The 16,144-nt window shown below is 40.1% G+C and overlaps 1 long non-coding RNA gene across 2 annotated transcripts in view; it reads right to left on the reverse strand.

The window, feature by feature from the left end:
• LOC141183947 (uncharacterized) overlaps nucleotides 1–16,144 on the reverse strand; it is a 145,787-nt gene that overhangs the window by 108,771 nt on the left and 20,872 nt on the right. For both annotated transcript variants that reach the window (XR_012258852.1, XR_012258801.1), the window contains exon 3: nucleotides 14,781–14,819. This is a non-coding gene — a long non-coding RNA (uncharacterized lncRNA). The remainder of the gene's footprint in view (nucleotides 1–14,780; nucleotides 14,820–16,144) is intronic.

Below are 16,144 nucleotides of genomic sequence, written 5' to 3' on the forward strand. Positions count from 1 at the left end.
CACCACATAGTGACCAAATAATACCACATACAAGGGACAAATACCGCCACACTATGACTGGACAACATATTACCACCACATTGTCACCGAATACTACTGATCATTAATAAAAAAACACAATACTAATATTACCAAAAGTGCCATTATACAGTGGTGGCCAAAAGTATTGGCACCCCTGCAATTCTGTCAGATAATACTCAGTTTCTTCCTGAAAATGATTGCAATCACAAATTCTTTGGTATTATTATCTTCATTTAATTTGCTTGCAAGGAAAAAACACAAAAGAGAATGAAGCAAAAATCAAATCATTGATGATTTCACACAAAACTCCAAAAATGGGCCAGACAAAAGTATTGGCACCCTCAGCCTAATACTTGAGTTTCTTACAATGCTCTGCTGGAATTGTAGACCATTGTTCTTTGGCAAACTGCTCCGGGTCCCTGATATTTGAAGGGTGCCTTCTCCAAACTGCCATTTTGAGATCTCTCCACAGGTATTCTATGGGATTCAGGTCTGGACTCATGGCTGGCCACCTTAGAAGTCTCCAGTGCTTTCTCTCAAACCATTTTATAGTGCTTTTGGAAGTGTGTTTTGGGTCATTGTCCTGCTGGAAGACCCATGACCTCTGAGGGAGACCCAGTTTTCTCACACTGGGCCCTACGTTATGCTGCAAAATTTGTTGGTAGTCTTCAGACTTCATAATGCCATGCACACGGTCAAGCAGTCCAGTGCCAGAGGCAGCAAAGAAACCCCAAAACATCAGGGAACCTCCGCCATGTTTGACTGTAGGGACCGTGTTCTTTTCTTTGAATGCCTCTTTTTTTTTTCCTGTACACTCTATGTTGATGCTTTTTCCCAAAAAACTCTACTTTTGTCTCATCTGACCAGAGAACATTCTTCCAAAACGTTTTAGGCTTTCTCAGGTAAGTTTTGGCAAACTCCAGCCTGGCTTTTTTATGTCTCAGGGTAAGAAGTGGGGTCTTCCTGGGTATCCTACCATACAGTCCCTTTTCATTCAGACGCCGACGGATAGTACGGGTTGACACTGTTGTACCCTCGGACTGCAGGGTAGCTTGAACTTGTTTGGATGTTAGTCGAGGTTCTTTATCCACCATCCGCACAATCTTGCGATGAAATCTCTCGTCAATTTTTCTTTTCCGTCCACATCTAGGGAGGTTAGCCACAGTGCCATGGGCTTTAAACTTCTTGATGACACTGCGCACGGAAGACACAGGAACATTCAGGTCTTTGGAGATGGACTTGAAGCCTTGAGATTGCTCATGCTTCCTCACAATTTGGTTTCTCAAGTCCTCAGACAGTTCTTTGGTCTTCTTTCTTTTCTCCATGCTCAATGTTGGACACACAAGGACACAGGACAGAGGTTGAGTCAACTTTAATCCATGTTAACTGGCTGCAAGTGTGATTTAGTTATTGCCAACACCTGTTAGGTGCCACAGGTAAGTTACAGGTGCTGTTAATTACACGAATTAGAGAAGCATCACATGATTTTTCAAACAGTGCCAATACTTTTGTCCACCCCCTTTTTTAGGTTTGGTGTGGAATTATATCCAATTTGGCTTTAGGACAATTCTTTTTGTGTTTTTTGATTGAAGACAAATTAAATGAAGATGATAATAATACCAAAGAATTTGTGATTGCAATCATTTTCAGGAAGAAACTGAGTATTATCTGACAGAATTGCAGGGGTGCCAATACTTTTGGCCACCACTGTACATAGGAGCTCTGTACATGGTATACAGTGTATAATGTAAGTGTTCAGGTAATATAGTGATTACCAGTGACATTATACACAGGAGCTCTGTATATAGTGTCAGTGTACAGGTAATGCAGTGATCACCAGTGACATTATACACGGGAGACCTGTACATAGTATATAGTGTCAGTGTACAGATAACACACTGACTCACCGGTGACGTCCCTAGGTGAAGTCTTTCATCTTCGCTTTTCTCCTTCATCCAGCACAGACCGCCATCACTTCTTCCAGCCAGGACTCATCTCTGCATAAAATAACACACAGTTATCTAGAGCACAGTCCCCAACTTCTACATTACACAGCTGAATACATAGCTGAATACAGATGTGCACCCACCATTAATATATAATTAGTTATTATGCAACCCACCATTCCAAATATAAATTGTAATCCACCCTTGCGCCCCCACTAACTGTAAATAGCCACTTCTCCACCTAAAAAATATATAAATTAATTAGAACCTATACTCTTTCCCCCAATTTATTACCAGTCACACTCCTGCATCCTCAACGCCCCCTACTCTGTACCTCCTACTTCCCCGATTCATTAAATTTACATGCACCCTCTGCCCAATTCATTATGTCAAGTCCGTGCTCTCCCCACCCCTATTCTCTATTCATAATCATTTACTCTCCCCCACTCCAAATTCATCATTTTCTCTCCCCACCCCACATTCACCATTTGCTCTCCCCACCCCCAGTTCATCATGTGCTCTCCCCACCCCCCACTCGCAGGTCATCATTTGCTCTGTCCACTCCCACTTCCAGTTCTTCATTTGCTCTTGCCCCCCCCTCCCAGTTCACCATTTGCACTCCCCACTACCCACTCCCAGTTCATTTGCTGTAATTACTCCCACTCACAATTCACTATTTGCTCTCCCCACTCCCAATTCACCATTTGCTCTCCCCACCCCCACTCTCTATTCATCATCATTTACTCTCCCCACCCCACATTCACCATTTGCTCTCCCTACCCCCCACTCCCAGTTCATCATGTCCTCTCCCCACTCCCAGTTCATCATGTGCTCTCCCCACTCCCAGTTCATCATGTGCTCTCCCCACCCCCAGTTCATCATGTGCTCTCCCCACCCCCAGTTCATCATGTGCTCTCCCCACCCCCCACTCCCAGTTCATCATTTTGCTCTCCCCACTCCCAATTCACAATGTGCTCCCACCCTTCCACTCCCAATTCTCCTTGTGCTTATCCCCCCACTCCTAATTCTCCATGTTCCCCCACACCCCCACTCCCAATGCATCATGTGCTCTCCCCCAAGACCATTTAATTAATTATATTTAAAAAAATAAAGTTTTCATACTTACCTCTCATACGATCCCTGCAGCTGTACTGGCATCCTGGAGCTCTATGCAGGCGTGTATGCGATGAGTCATCGCATACGCGCCTTCACCAGCGCATCACTGAAGGGGAGGAGGGACTCCCTTTGAGCTGCTGCACGGCCGTTCAGTCTTGACGGCTGCGAGAGCACCTGGGGTACCTGCGCCGAGGAGAGGTACGCCGCCGGCGGCGGGGCCACCGCACACAAGCACAATATCCCGGGGCCCAGTGAGCAGTAGCACAAGAGGGGGGGCCCCGGACCAGCCCGGGCCCCTACTCTTTGCTTCTGGTCACCGGGCCCCATATAGCAGTAAGGGCAGTAATGCCCTGATGGTGGCCCTGGCTAAGTCACTTATATGGCTGTACTAGCAGTTTAATTGGAGTTTTGGGGGTGACAACCTGCCTTTAATAGCTCTGTTTTCTGTTAAGGAAGCTGTGAGAGCAATGTTTGTTTACATCCTGAGACTGAAAATCTACCCTGTTCATGTTCTACTATTTCAAGGTACACTGTTCATAAGGGATGTCGGGCTCTCTCTTGTAAAAAGCCACACTCGTATATGTGCTGGACATGTTCAGGACAGATGTAAGCATGTTCCAGTACACTGACAGCAAGCAGAGTTCTTTAAAATTCTAAGGAATTGAAACACAAAACATATAAGGAGTTGTATATTTTTCTGTTACACAATAATTTATGTGTATTCACATAAAACTGGTAAACTCCTTTTAATAGAAAAAAACAGGTCAATGGTGGGAAATGTCGTAAAAATGATAAAAGATTCTTCAGTTACCTGTTCTATCCTCTGCCGCTCCAGTGCTCACTGGCTTCACACCAAGGAGGCCTTATTTTTTTGCTGTGGTCACGTGTGTAGACACATAATCACAGTTAGGATCTATCAGCGACGAGCACCGTAGTGATGTCACTGGAGTGGCAAAGAATACTAAAAACATCAAGCACTTGGTAAGTAGTTTCAGACGATTATATATCTCTTTATTGTATCACATATATATGCAAATATCAAGAAAGGACATTTAAAAACTCTTAAAAAAGCAAGAAATGCATCAATCCAGATATCAACCCAAATCTGATCAGTGACCACTCACACAGGGTTAAAGAGTCACACAACCGACATTACATATAAAAAACTAGAAAACATTCAACCTATCTACATTGGAGATGGAGGTGATTTTTTTTTTTTACATTTTTGGCATACACACCCTCTTTGCCCCTTTTATATTTGATTCTAGATAGCTCATTTTAGATGAAACTCTGGCTAATTTACTATAATCCACTACAGAAGATATATTCCTAGTAAAGTCAACTGATTATTAATTTATTTATATGAAAGGAAATCCATCACATGTAATATATAGTTGGATGCATTACAATTATACAAGTGTAATTAGAACTGAACTGTGAGATGAGCCAACGGAGAAATTGAATTAACAATTATTAAATACAACTTCCAGAACTATTAAGAAAGAAACAAGTTTACCTTTTAACTCATTAAAATAGATTAGTACTCTGTATATGAGCTAAAATAAATCTGAACCATACAGGCATTTTTAAGTTCCTTTTGAAAGGAGGAGTCAAAACTATAAATTATTAGACAATACTGTAACTATTATTCTAAATGGCTTTACCTGTTTTACAAAAAGAGCATAATTTATCACTACATTCCAAGTGTTCATCAATACAAAGAGTCGTGATATTCCAATCCAATTCCTGTCCTGGGATTGCCCGCTAACAGACATTTGTAGGAAGCTTCGGAAACTAGAGACGGACTCACCCTTCAATGTTGGCAGTCCATATTACTCTCTAGTATTCCAGACATGGTTTCAGCAGGGTTGCCTGCTGGACAGAATCAAGGCTACAATATGTCTTCCTCTTGATATGTGATTCTCCCCTGACCTTTCCCTGTTGATGTGATGTATATTTTTTGACAAAAGCAGGGGGGTTATATACCTTTTTAACGCTGTTTTCGGCAGAGAAGGTTAGGCAGTGGGCTGCCAGCCAGTAACTGTCATGAAGAATTAGGGGGATATGAGTGTTCCCACCCTTGGATCCTTTCTGCATCAGTGCATTCAGCATATAGTTAACACCCCCTTGTCCCTGTGACACCCCTTATGGTGAGAGAATTTGAAGTAACCAGACATATCCCCCAGAGTATTCAATCCCACACAGGCTAGAAGGATAAACCAATTATTTAATCTATTTCTCTATGCCTCTCGTCCATTTCCTACATCTTTCCACTTCTTCTCTCTACATCTTCCCAATTTCTACTTTCTGTCACCCGAATATAGTTTTTAGTTGTGTGTATATTCCTGGCATTCTAGCCTTCACATACTGTGTTATTCATTTTCCCAGCTCATCTGTTGTCTTCTTTCATTGTATTCTTCTACAGTTCTAAATCAATCACATAAACTCAAGTCTAACGTTCACATTTCTGCCATTTTCTCATATCTCCATGTATCTAAAACATATAACACATAAGAGCTTTGCCCCAATTACACCAATGTCCCAAGAAATCATTAACGCAACGCAAATATATTTTCTATAGAAAAACATACTCTCATTGTAGCTAAATAAAACGGCTATCCCCTTTGTGGGTCTTCTCTGTAATAAATGTACATACACTGAGATCATAGTAATAACAGTGATCATTAGGGGAACAAATTTAGATACATTTCCCCTGATGGAAATAATCACTTTGTCCATTTACACTCCTAGATTACACTAGTCACATTATAGGAAGAATATGTCTTCTCAACCAGCGCATGATGAAGGAAGCAATACGATTAATCCGGCTGAATATATTCTGAAATAATCTCTGGCCTTCCCTCCCCTGGCCCTGCAGAACAACATTTATAGAAGTGGCATCTGTTCAAAGACACATTTCTACATATAAATTGAAAGCGACTCATTACTGTCATGGCCATGTATCCTACAGGTCGAGGTAAAGAAGTATCATCTATATAACTGCACTGCAGGAGAAATGGTTATATTTTGTAATATTTTATCAGGAGTATGAAGGAAGAATACAACCCAAATTGCTTACATACCTATAGGGGATTTTCATAGTCCTATTTTAGTTAGCTGTGAAATTCTACAAAATATATCCCAATTAGGGCCAAAATATCTTTATTTTTACCACATTGCAGCAAAAGAAATGATAATAATTACATAGTTTGTCCAAGATGGCTCTAATACATAGCTTTTTCCCTATTTACTAACTAAGGTTTGGCACTTACCATGCTTGGGTGCAATTTTGGAAAAATATTTACATATAATTTTAAGTCCATAGACTTCTAATTACCAGAAACATCCCATAAGAATTAGCTTTTTGCATAGATCTGTTTGCTACTGTCAGTCTATAATATGAATTGTATTTAAAAGCATCGTCCACTATGTTTTTCAATAAAACTGTGTGCAAAATAACATTTTTGTTTATGACTGGAATCAATAGCACATAGACATAACGTTGCATACACCTAGGGCATATACATGACTTCCATATAATTTATTTTTTGGCATTGTAAGTTACATATAAGAGATAAAAAAAATGATAGCAGTAGTTTATTATATTATAAGCATCACAGTTACCCAAGTACGATGCAATATGTCTTCTAATGATTCCTTGAAATCTAGTTTGCTAGGAAGGATGGAGAGCATGGATGATACATGAGCACTGACGGACACTATTGGGTAGCTGCAATGAAGCCTACAGTGATCTAGCATGGGGGACAAATTAACTGTCAGGATCTGGCCTTGTACCTCCAGTTTAAGGCAATAGAGATAAGGAATCAGAGATCTTCTTCCTGAAGTAGCTAGCATAGTAATCAGGAGTGTATTTTTCCATTAAACGAAAGCTATATTGTTCAACTCTAGTTCTTGTATTCTCTAATTTTTTATACATCTAAATAAACAGGTCAACACTCAACAGACACAAAAATAAAGTGAAAACCTGTTGGATATGTCCAACTGACACAAAAGGGCTTGTTCACACCACCGTATAAGTCAGACAACTGCTTTCCGATTTCTTTATCTGACAGCACTCGGACCAATGTTATTCCATGGGGCGGTGCTGATAGTCGATTTTTTTCCACTGGCAGAATCTGTCTCTGAAAAAAAATCGCAACATGCTGTGATTTCACTCTGAAATCAGCAAGAACAAAAATCAGATGCCATAGTATCGCAACATGCGATCTTTATGGATACTTTGCTATTCTGTAGCATAGGAAACTGTAAATGATAATAGCTGCTGAGTAAAAAACAGATGAGAAAAAAAATCGTCCCATTTTCTGGATGAAAATCGGACCAATTTTTTATACGCTCGTGTGGCCCTCCGTCGTACAGTGTATTACAGCTTATAAGTTACATAGGGTTTTAGCTTTTTAATGTCAGGAAAAATTCCCTTTCCATTCAGTGCCAGAAAACAGAGATGCAGCTGTTTGCTTTTCAGAAATAAGACAAAACTGTAAAATGTGGTTTATTTATTTTACTCACTTATACAGCACCATTAATTCCACAGCACTTTACATACATTATGTGCACTGTCCCCATCGGGGCTCACAATCTACATTCCCTATCAGTATGTCTTTGGAGTGTGGGAGGAAACCGGAGAACCCGGAGGAAACTCACACAAACACGGGAAGAACATACAAACTCCTTCTCTGTTAATTTATGAAAATCTAAAAGCTGATTTCCAAAGCAAATGCATATTGAAAGCAATTTTGTTTGTGATTATCAAATCTTGTTTTTTCGTTATTTCTTTTACCTGTTTTTATTTCCTTGTCATTTCTACCATTTGTGTCTGTTTGCAGTTAGAATATCAAGATCGTGTTTCCAAGTATCTACATCGGCATCAATGTGACGAGAGCCTGCAGACTGTTCCTTGCTGCAGAATCATTTTTACATATATCAACTTGAAATTCTATAAAACTCAATGTGAAAGTGCTTAGAAAAAAAAGATTTGGTGGGATAAATTCTTTGCCATTTATTCTTTGTGCAATATGAGCTATTTGTCAGACTGAGGGCCTGTTTCACAGGGTGACCATATTTCTTGCTGTCCCCTTTACATCCTAGCATCTCAACACCTCCAGAAAGAATATTATATTTAATAACTCCCCAGATGACGGCTTCAAATGGCTCAACAGGACAGGCATGAAGCCCAGCTGATACATGCACACATTCTAATGGAAGGTATCCAAATATTTCCTAATTTGTTTACTCCTATATGGAGCATTTAAGAACGGCCATCATGTCAATTGTTTGTGAGTCCTTTGTGTTTCTGATAACTCAGTGAGTCTAAGATCTACCTTTAAGGCATCCTTCACTTGCAAGGACTGATGCCTTTGCTGGAGGCTTTGTCATTCTGATTGACTGGCCTGTTATCACACATGAATTTGCTTTCTGTGAGCCAAGTTACATCTAACCAATGCATCAGTCAGGGAGCACTGGTCTGCCGCTGGTCTGTACATTGTGTTAGCATTTGCCATACAGTACAAGCAGCTCAGCCGTAATAAGTGTTGTGGGCCAGTAATATTAACAATACACACCTGACAGTCCAAACCTGTAGCAGGGGGATTTGGCCATGAAAATGGTTTCAATTAAAGGGATTGCAACCAGAGCTGCTCCCTGCTCCGCTCCATGTGATTGACAGATCTCCTTATGTACATACATGGGAGAGACCTGTCAATCAACTAGAGGGTGCAGGGAGAAGCTGGGGACAGCCCAATCACATCTTTCTCTATAGTTTTTCTATAGTCCCTGCCTGGCTCTTCAAAGTATGTTTTCTCTGAAAAAATCCCTCATACTTGGAGGCAATCGTGCAGCCATGCTCTAACTCATTCTGCCTGAGGTTTGGGCAGCAAGAATTGAGTGACAGCGCCCCTTTATTGATGGTGAATTACAGAAGTACTGCACATGATATGCACTGAAGACAAGGAAAATTGTATTTCTTTCTTATAGAAATATTGATTTTATACATAACCCTTAGTGGTGTCTTATTTGATATACATTTTACAAATGCCACAACATATAATTCACAGATTACAATGAACTGGAAAAAAGTGAATGTTCTAGATATGTGTCGTAAACTTGTGGATATGAGGTTAAGGTACCTATATGTAAGCTTTACATAAGGGCGAAAGAGTTTTTCCTCAAATGTCTGTTTTAGTAAGTTCTTGTGTTCCCCATAAAATAACAATTTTAGAGCATCATTTCTTAAACCTCTGAGTTGTACTACACCTCGGCCTCAGTTACTCCTAGAAGTTTATGAATAAACTGACAACTGGATGTTACCATTCCCCTTATCAAAGAAGTGTCCGCATGCAGTGCAAAAATGTCAGCAACTGATTTGACAGTGACAAACTGGGCATGGAAACGCGCTAAGCTGGAAGCACTCATTGTCAATTCATTCATTCACTTCTAGGAGGAATAACAGAGGAAAAGCACATCATCAAGTTCTTAGAAAAGATACTCCAAAATTATTATATCATGGGAAAAACAATTATTCACCTAAACGGATCAGAAGAGCAGACAAGAACCTGACGGAGAAGAAATGATATGGCTCTTTATACAATCGGACGCGTACACAGGTCCAGTAGTAGGTCATGGGTCACTCACCGCAATGACAGCCCTATTATACTACTGTACGAAACAATCTGGCCATGTGCATGAGACCAAAAGGTTGAAGTTTATGTACACATGCCTATTTCTTTCTTTGTATTGATGGCTGACAAAATCTTAAAGGGATGGTCCACTACTGAACAACCCCTTGTTAAAGCAAATCTGTCACCAGGTTTTTTGTACCCCATCTAAGAGCAGCATGATGGAGGGGCAGAGACCCTGATTCCAGCGATGTACCACTTACTAAGCTGCTGTGATTGTGATAAAATCCCTCTTTTTCTCTGCTGCAGATCTAGCAGTTCTCTGAATGCTGAGCTCTATATAAGCCCACTCACATCACTGATTGGCAGCTTTCTGCCTATGGTAACTTACTCTGTACACTGTCTAATCGGTAGTGGGCGCTGTGTTATGCAGAACTCATGAATATGCTTGACCACTGGGCAGCAGGCCAACTAGTCCTCTAGTGATAATCTCCTGCTGATAAACGGTGATTTTATCAAAACTGCACCAAGCTGCCAAGTAAGTGTCACAACTCTGGAATTAGGGCCTCTCTCTCTACTTTATGCTGCTCTCAAATTTGGTGGCAAAAAGCTGGTGATGGATTCTCTTTATATGCTAAAGTTGTACCAATGAAAAAAACAAAAGCTCACTGTCAGAGGGATGACTGGGAGATCCCACAGATATTTCCCTGCCATTGCCTGATGTTCACGAACCAGCACTCCACCGCCTCCAATTGGTTGACGATTGATGGACGATGCCACGGCTGCTTTCACTACTAGGCCGGATATTAGGAAGCTCACAGTGAGAGTATAGTATATACATAATCAATTCCAATGCATGGAATATATATATATATATATATATATATATATATATATATATATATATATATATATATACTCCAATACAGTCACCCCAAGCTTCCTAATAACCCATGAAAAACTAGCTAGCACAACCAATAGTTTATACAGGCCGATTGGACACCCGAAAGGTAGCGTATGGCTTCAGAGGTACGTTTTACAAAGCAAGAGAACATAGCTTTTGAATTTTTATATATTTAATCCGAAAAGATGTTCCAAAATGGGAACAAAACAATACAGTATATACAATCACATAGATTAAAAGGGATAACAAAATAAAAAGTACTAAACCTGTGTAACCGAAATGGCTCCGAGCTAAGCAGAGGGAAGCACTCCTTAGAACAACTCCTTAGAGCAACATACAGAACTACAGAATACTGTGTCTTTCAGAACTGACAAATGACAAAAAAACAAACTCCGAGTTTTACTAGATCAATGTTACGCCCACATCCCTCCCCTTGGAGAGCTCATATGGGGGGGGGGGCTGGTTGTGGGATGTGCTAGGTCTTTAGAAGATTATGTGATCCCCAACTTTCAGGATATCTTCACCACTGGAGGTCCCAGGCAGGAGATACTGTTGTCATGTTTCCTATCACAATTTTACCTTTCTATAGAGATGCTACATGGCATGGATAGCATCATTCATCTGTCTGATATTAATTTTGAGGTGTTCGCTGGCCTTACAGTGATGTAGGTGAATGCATTATGTTCATCCCTTCACAACAACACCGAAAATATATCTCCCATAAATATTGGGGCCACTGGCTGATGTAATTCCTTTGAGCAGGGGAAGCCCATGTACTTCTCCGCCAATGAGTATAATAATCCTAGACTGGCTGGTTCTCATCAGATCTTCCATTGTAAGTACCTGTTCACTGCAGGAGGTCCTACTTCAATCGAGGTTGAAGTGTCAGCTCTTTCTCACTTCACCAGTAATAATTAATCCCATATGTTCAATGTGAGGGCGATATGTCCCCTCTCTGGAGATGTCTTTATGGATTTTACAATATTTCTCTGACGCTCAACTCCTGAAATTCCGCCGCTCCAGTGAAATCGACACTGTGTCTCCTATCAGTACATGGCATTATATCGTATGAGCACATCAGCCTATCAACAGCTGCTAATGGGTTCTGTGAGAAGTCACAGAAGCAGCTGATGGAAATGTGATGACTGCAGCTGATTACTAACTGCTGATAGGCTGCAGCACTCACATCATGTCATGTGTCATATCGGGAGACAGCACCAACATCACTGGAACAGCACTAATCCGGGAGGTGATTGCAGTACATGCTTTTTTATTTTATTGAGGCCATTTTAGCATTTAAGAAGAGGTTGTTCAGTAGTGGACAACACTTTTAATCAAAATTAATTTACACTAAACCATTACATTGAATGATGGTATTAAAAAATATTGGGGGCGAGCCATCAAAAACTGGTTTAAACACTTTGAAAAGTTACAACATTTTTGGGCAAAAATTTTGTGACTTTACAATCTGTTTTACGCCAGTTTGAAGCAGCTCTGCCAAAATGAGCGGAGCTGGGGAGGAGCCAGGGTGGGACAGAGCATGGCTATGCCTGCCCATCAAAAAAAAAAAAAAGTGGTGGCGTTTCTAATGTCGAAATATTATTAACATACACTGACTGGAGAAGCATTTCTGGCGAGGTGCACACCACTGAGAAGCCAAATTTATTAAGTGGCGTGCGTGCATCGTCCTATTATTAAGACTGGCGTGCAGAACACAAGCCTTAAGGAATCTGCCACAAACAACAAGTTTACACAAGAATACTTATTGAGGCAACGACAAAATGTGCGCTAGCATTGCTTAGAAATAAATTCCCCCCACTGACCTCCACCCATCAGTGCTGACGGACTGGGTCATTGTTATACACATTGTGTACATTATCATGTATATAACAGCAAAAACACACTGTATTGGTCTCACCTACGGGGTTTACACAACTCTAGCTTATTATAGACAGATGGCGGCGCCGGGAGACTGTTTGGTTTTAATGAACTGCAGAAAATTAATGACACTTTCTCCAGCAGCCATTTTCAGCAGGATGCTCCAGCCGTGTCTGATAAGGGGAAAATTAGAGTGAAGGAGAAAGCTTTAATACACAGTGATCCCGTCACCTCGACCCTGTGTATATTATCTGTGCTTACCTGCCATTTTTGGGTGGCTATACATCAAGCTGCATTGTTAGGACACTGATCAAAGGGAAGGGAGACTTTTGCAGTTTCTGCATGAATCTAATAGGGAATTATTTAAACAATAATTCCTATAAAGCAGTCAGCGTTAGACTTTTATAAGCTGAATATAGGATGTCCTACTGCTGCAAGCTGCAAAATCATCTCAAATCTGTGAGTGAAACTGGCAGTGTTACATTTCCATGAGGCACCACCACAAGTAACATGAAGAATTACACAAGTCCCAATTAAACGAATGGGCTGACTGTGTCCTATGTTCATGGGAGTGCCAGGTTTCACAGAGTTAAGCTCTCCCCATACATATTAGATGGCTGCCAGCTGAACGGTGGTTCGGCCAATTGTTCGGCCAGTAGCTATCTCAACCATCTTCCCCATGCAGAGAACCCGCTGCTGGCTGCGACTTATCTCTGGGAGGACAAAAGGACTGGCAGTCTGAAATTGCACATGTCAGATCCTTAACTCCTCTATCAATCAATTGCCCATGGGTCCATACACGGTAGACTGTTGGACGGACCTGTCTTTGGCAGGTTGGGCTCACATTAGTCTAATGTGTATGGGTGGCTTAAAGGTGTTGTCCACTATTCGAGCAACCCCTTCTCAATTGCTATTATTCCTCCTTATAAAATAACAACAGCCTGTACTCACCTCTGGTGCTGGAGTCGTTCCAGCGATGGTGGCACTGGCTCTACTGGGGCTCGTGTGACATTGTCATGCAAACCCTGCAGCTAGTCAGCTAACGCTTCACTCTCACTTCCTTTAGACAAAACTGACATCTGGAAAAACTAAGAGCTGCTATTGCTTTCTGACTTCTTCCAAATGTCTGTTATGTCCACAGGAAGTGAGAAGTAAAGCAGTAGCTGATTAGCTGCATAACATCACACGAGCCCTAGGAGGGCCAACGCCATCATTGCTGAAATAATGCCAGCACAGAGGGTGAGTATGGGCTACTGTTATTTTATATGGGGCAGTTGAAAAGAAGTTTGAATTGTAGCACTCTTTGTAGCCCCTGTCAATTGCGTCTAATAGATACGTGGCCTGAAGCGAAAGTTTCTCAATGTATTATCTCTGAATCCTCTAATACAGCACATGAAAATCATTTTAATATCCCAGACAGTACTCTATAAGCAATATTTTCATACCATTGACCTATGAATCCACAGTAATCCGCAAACAGCAGCCTGTAGCTTGTTGATTGGATCTCTAGGAGGGGAATTTGAAATTCAACATGGCCTAGTAGATTCTAATCAGAACCCTTACTCATGTAAGTGGTGAGTCCATGCTGCTGGTCCCAACAGTCAATCCTCAGGAGAGGACTGCAACCCAACAACTAGGTAGCCGAGAGGCAGAGGAAGGTGTACTCCTGAGGATACAACATCAGAAAACCCCTTTTAAGCTCATACAACCACTGTAAGACTACGTAAAAATGCTAAATTAGTTTACTGGTGTATATTATGATAGGTTTACCAAACGTTGAAATCTTTTGATTGCTTCGTCAGGGGGTGTTGGCAAAAGCAATGTGCGAAACGCGCGTCGGGTGCATTCTCTCGAACGAGTGAGGTTCTCTTTATGCCACTGTGCATTTTCACTTTTGTTTGTACCTTTACTTGATTCATTTATGACATCTACTATTTCCCTTTATTTTTGGTCCATCCATACTATATTATTAATACTTGGACCTTTTTTAGCATCCCTTTTCAATACTATTTATATACTCTGTGTGCATTTTTGCTTCCTTGTATTTATTTTTCAGTGGCTGATACCATTACTACTGGTTTGTAGTTCTTTTTATGTCATTACATTGTATGTTTTTTAACCTTTATACTGGATTTAAATTAATAAATAACTTTTTTTGTAAATACTGGGCCTCACACTACTTTCATGTAGGTTAATGAAAAATATATTCAAAATTTGGTAGATTCTATAAAACAGCTTTACTGTGTGGTCCTGAAATATCAAAAACCTTGGTGTTTTTCTTACCTTTGGAGAATCTTTTGATCGTTATCTCATTGACGTTTCCTGAAAAGAGAGAAGTGACAAAAAGTCTTAATAATGTCCAGCCATTAAAACTTGTTTTTAGATTCTTTGTACTGTAGTGTAGTATAGTGGTCTAAGCGATCTATCACTTTCAATATTTATCTATCTATCTTCGCTGTAACATAAGAGTATGTGAACACACATACACCCTCAGACATTCAAAACTCCCCTATAAACTTTTCTTTCAAGCCCTGTATTTGATAGGCAATATTCAATCATAGTGGTAGACGCTATAAAACTGTATGCTCCTGTTAAGATCACGTTGTGTCAGTCATTACAGAGCAAAAAGTCTAGTGGTATAATAGATGTATCTTCAGAGTCTACTTTAGAGAAGTAAGAACAAGATAAATAAAAAATCTCCAGAGAATATTGACTAGGTTGTAATAAACACTGACTGTGGTCCTTGCTGTTTTAAAGGCTTCTCAATCTTTACTTTGTATGCCGTGAGACATATATATATATATATATATATATATATATATATATATATATATATATATATATATATATATATATATAATATGCATGTGGCTCTGTAGCAACAATAATTATTGATGTTGATATCTATCAAACTTTATACAAATCATTTCTCCCAGTAAAATATATATTGTGTACGGCATAAAGATCAGGGTTAGGGTTTATGCATGGCCATGAATTGTAACACGCATCAAGGCTGGTTTACATGTTCTGTCCACATAGTCTTCTATACACAGCTCCTTCTGCTGATGAGGCCTTGTAGTCTTGTGGTCGTTCTGTGGAGGAGAGAATCGGTTTATACGTTCGGTTGTCTAGCTTTATGAATTTAGGTATACTCATACAGCTAGGTAACCAAAGACAGAAACCAACTCATTATGTAGATGACTTCATGTTTCCCACGCTGTAATCCACGATGTCAAATAGAAATGTTTAAAATCTTATGTTGTGTAATATTACGGTCCATAGAAAGCTGACCCAATCTAATGTAAATCAGTTTAGATTAATTTCTAAACCTATATCTTCATCTTTAAACTACCTCTTTTTTATTTGAATAGATTAGGAGGATACTACTTGCTGTACTCAGTGGAACTACATTTATAAAATACTTAATGGTGCCTAATGCTAGATGCCTTTTGTATGCTATACAAGAGTTATTATAAGAGTTATAAGTTAAAACCTTACAAATTGGGGCTCACTAGATTAGCACAAGGAAAGTTAGTTGAAATGAAGGCCACATGTTACTGTAGCTTTCAGTTGATGATATAACATTAGATGAAAGACGGATAAGTAAGGCCTAGGCTTTGCTAGAGTAGATTGCCAGGACTTCTACA

The sequence above is a fragment of the Phyllobates terribilis genome, unplaced genomic scaffold (genome assembly GCF_046119375.1).
Source record: "Phyllobates terribilis strain yellow unplaced genomic scaffold, ASM4611937v1 Scaffold_1__5_contigs__length_1240528914, whole genome shotgun sequence".
Lineage (NCBI taxonomy): Eukaryota > Metazoa > Chordata > Amphibia > Anura > Dendrobatidae > Phyllobates > Phyllobates terribilis.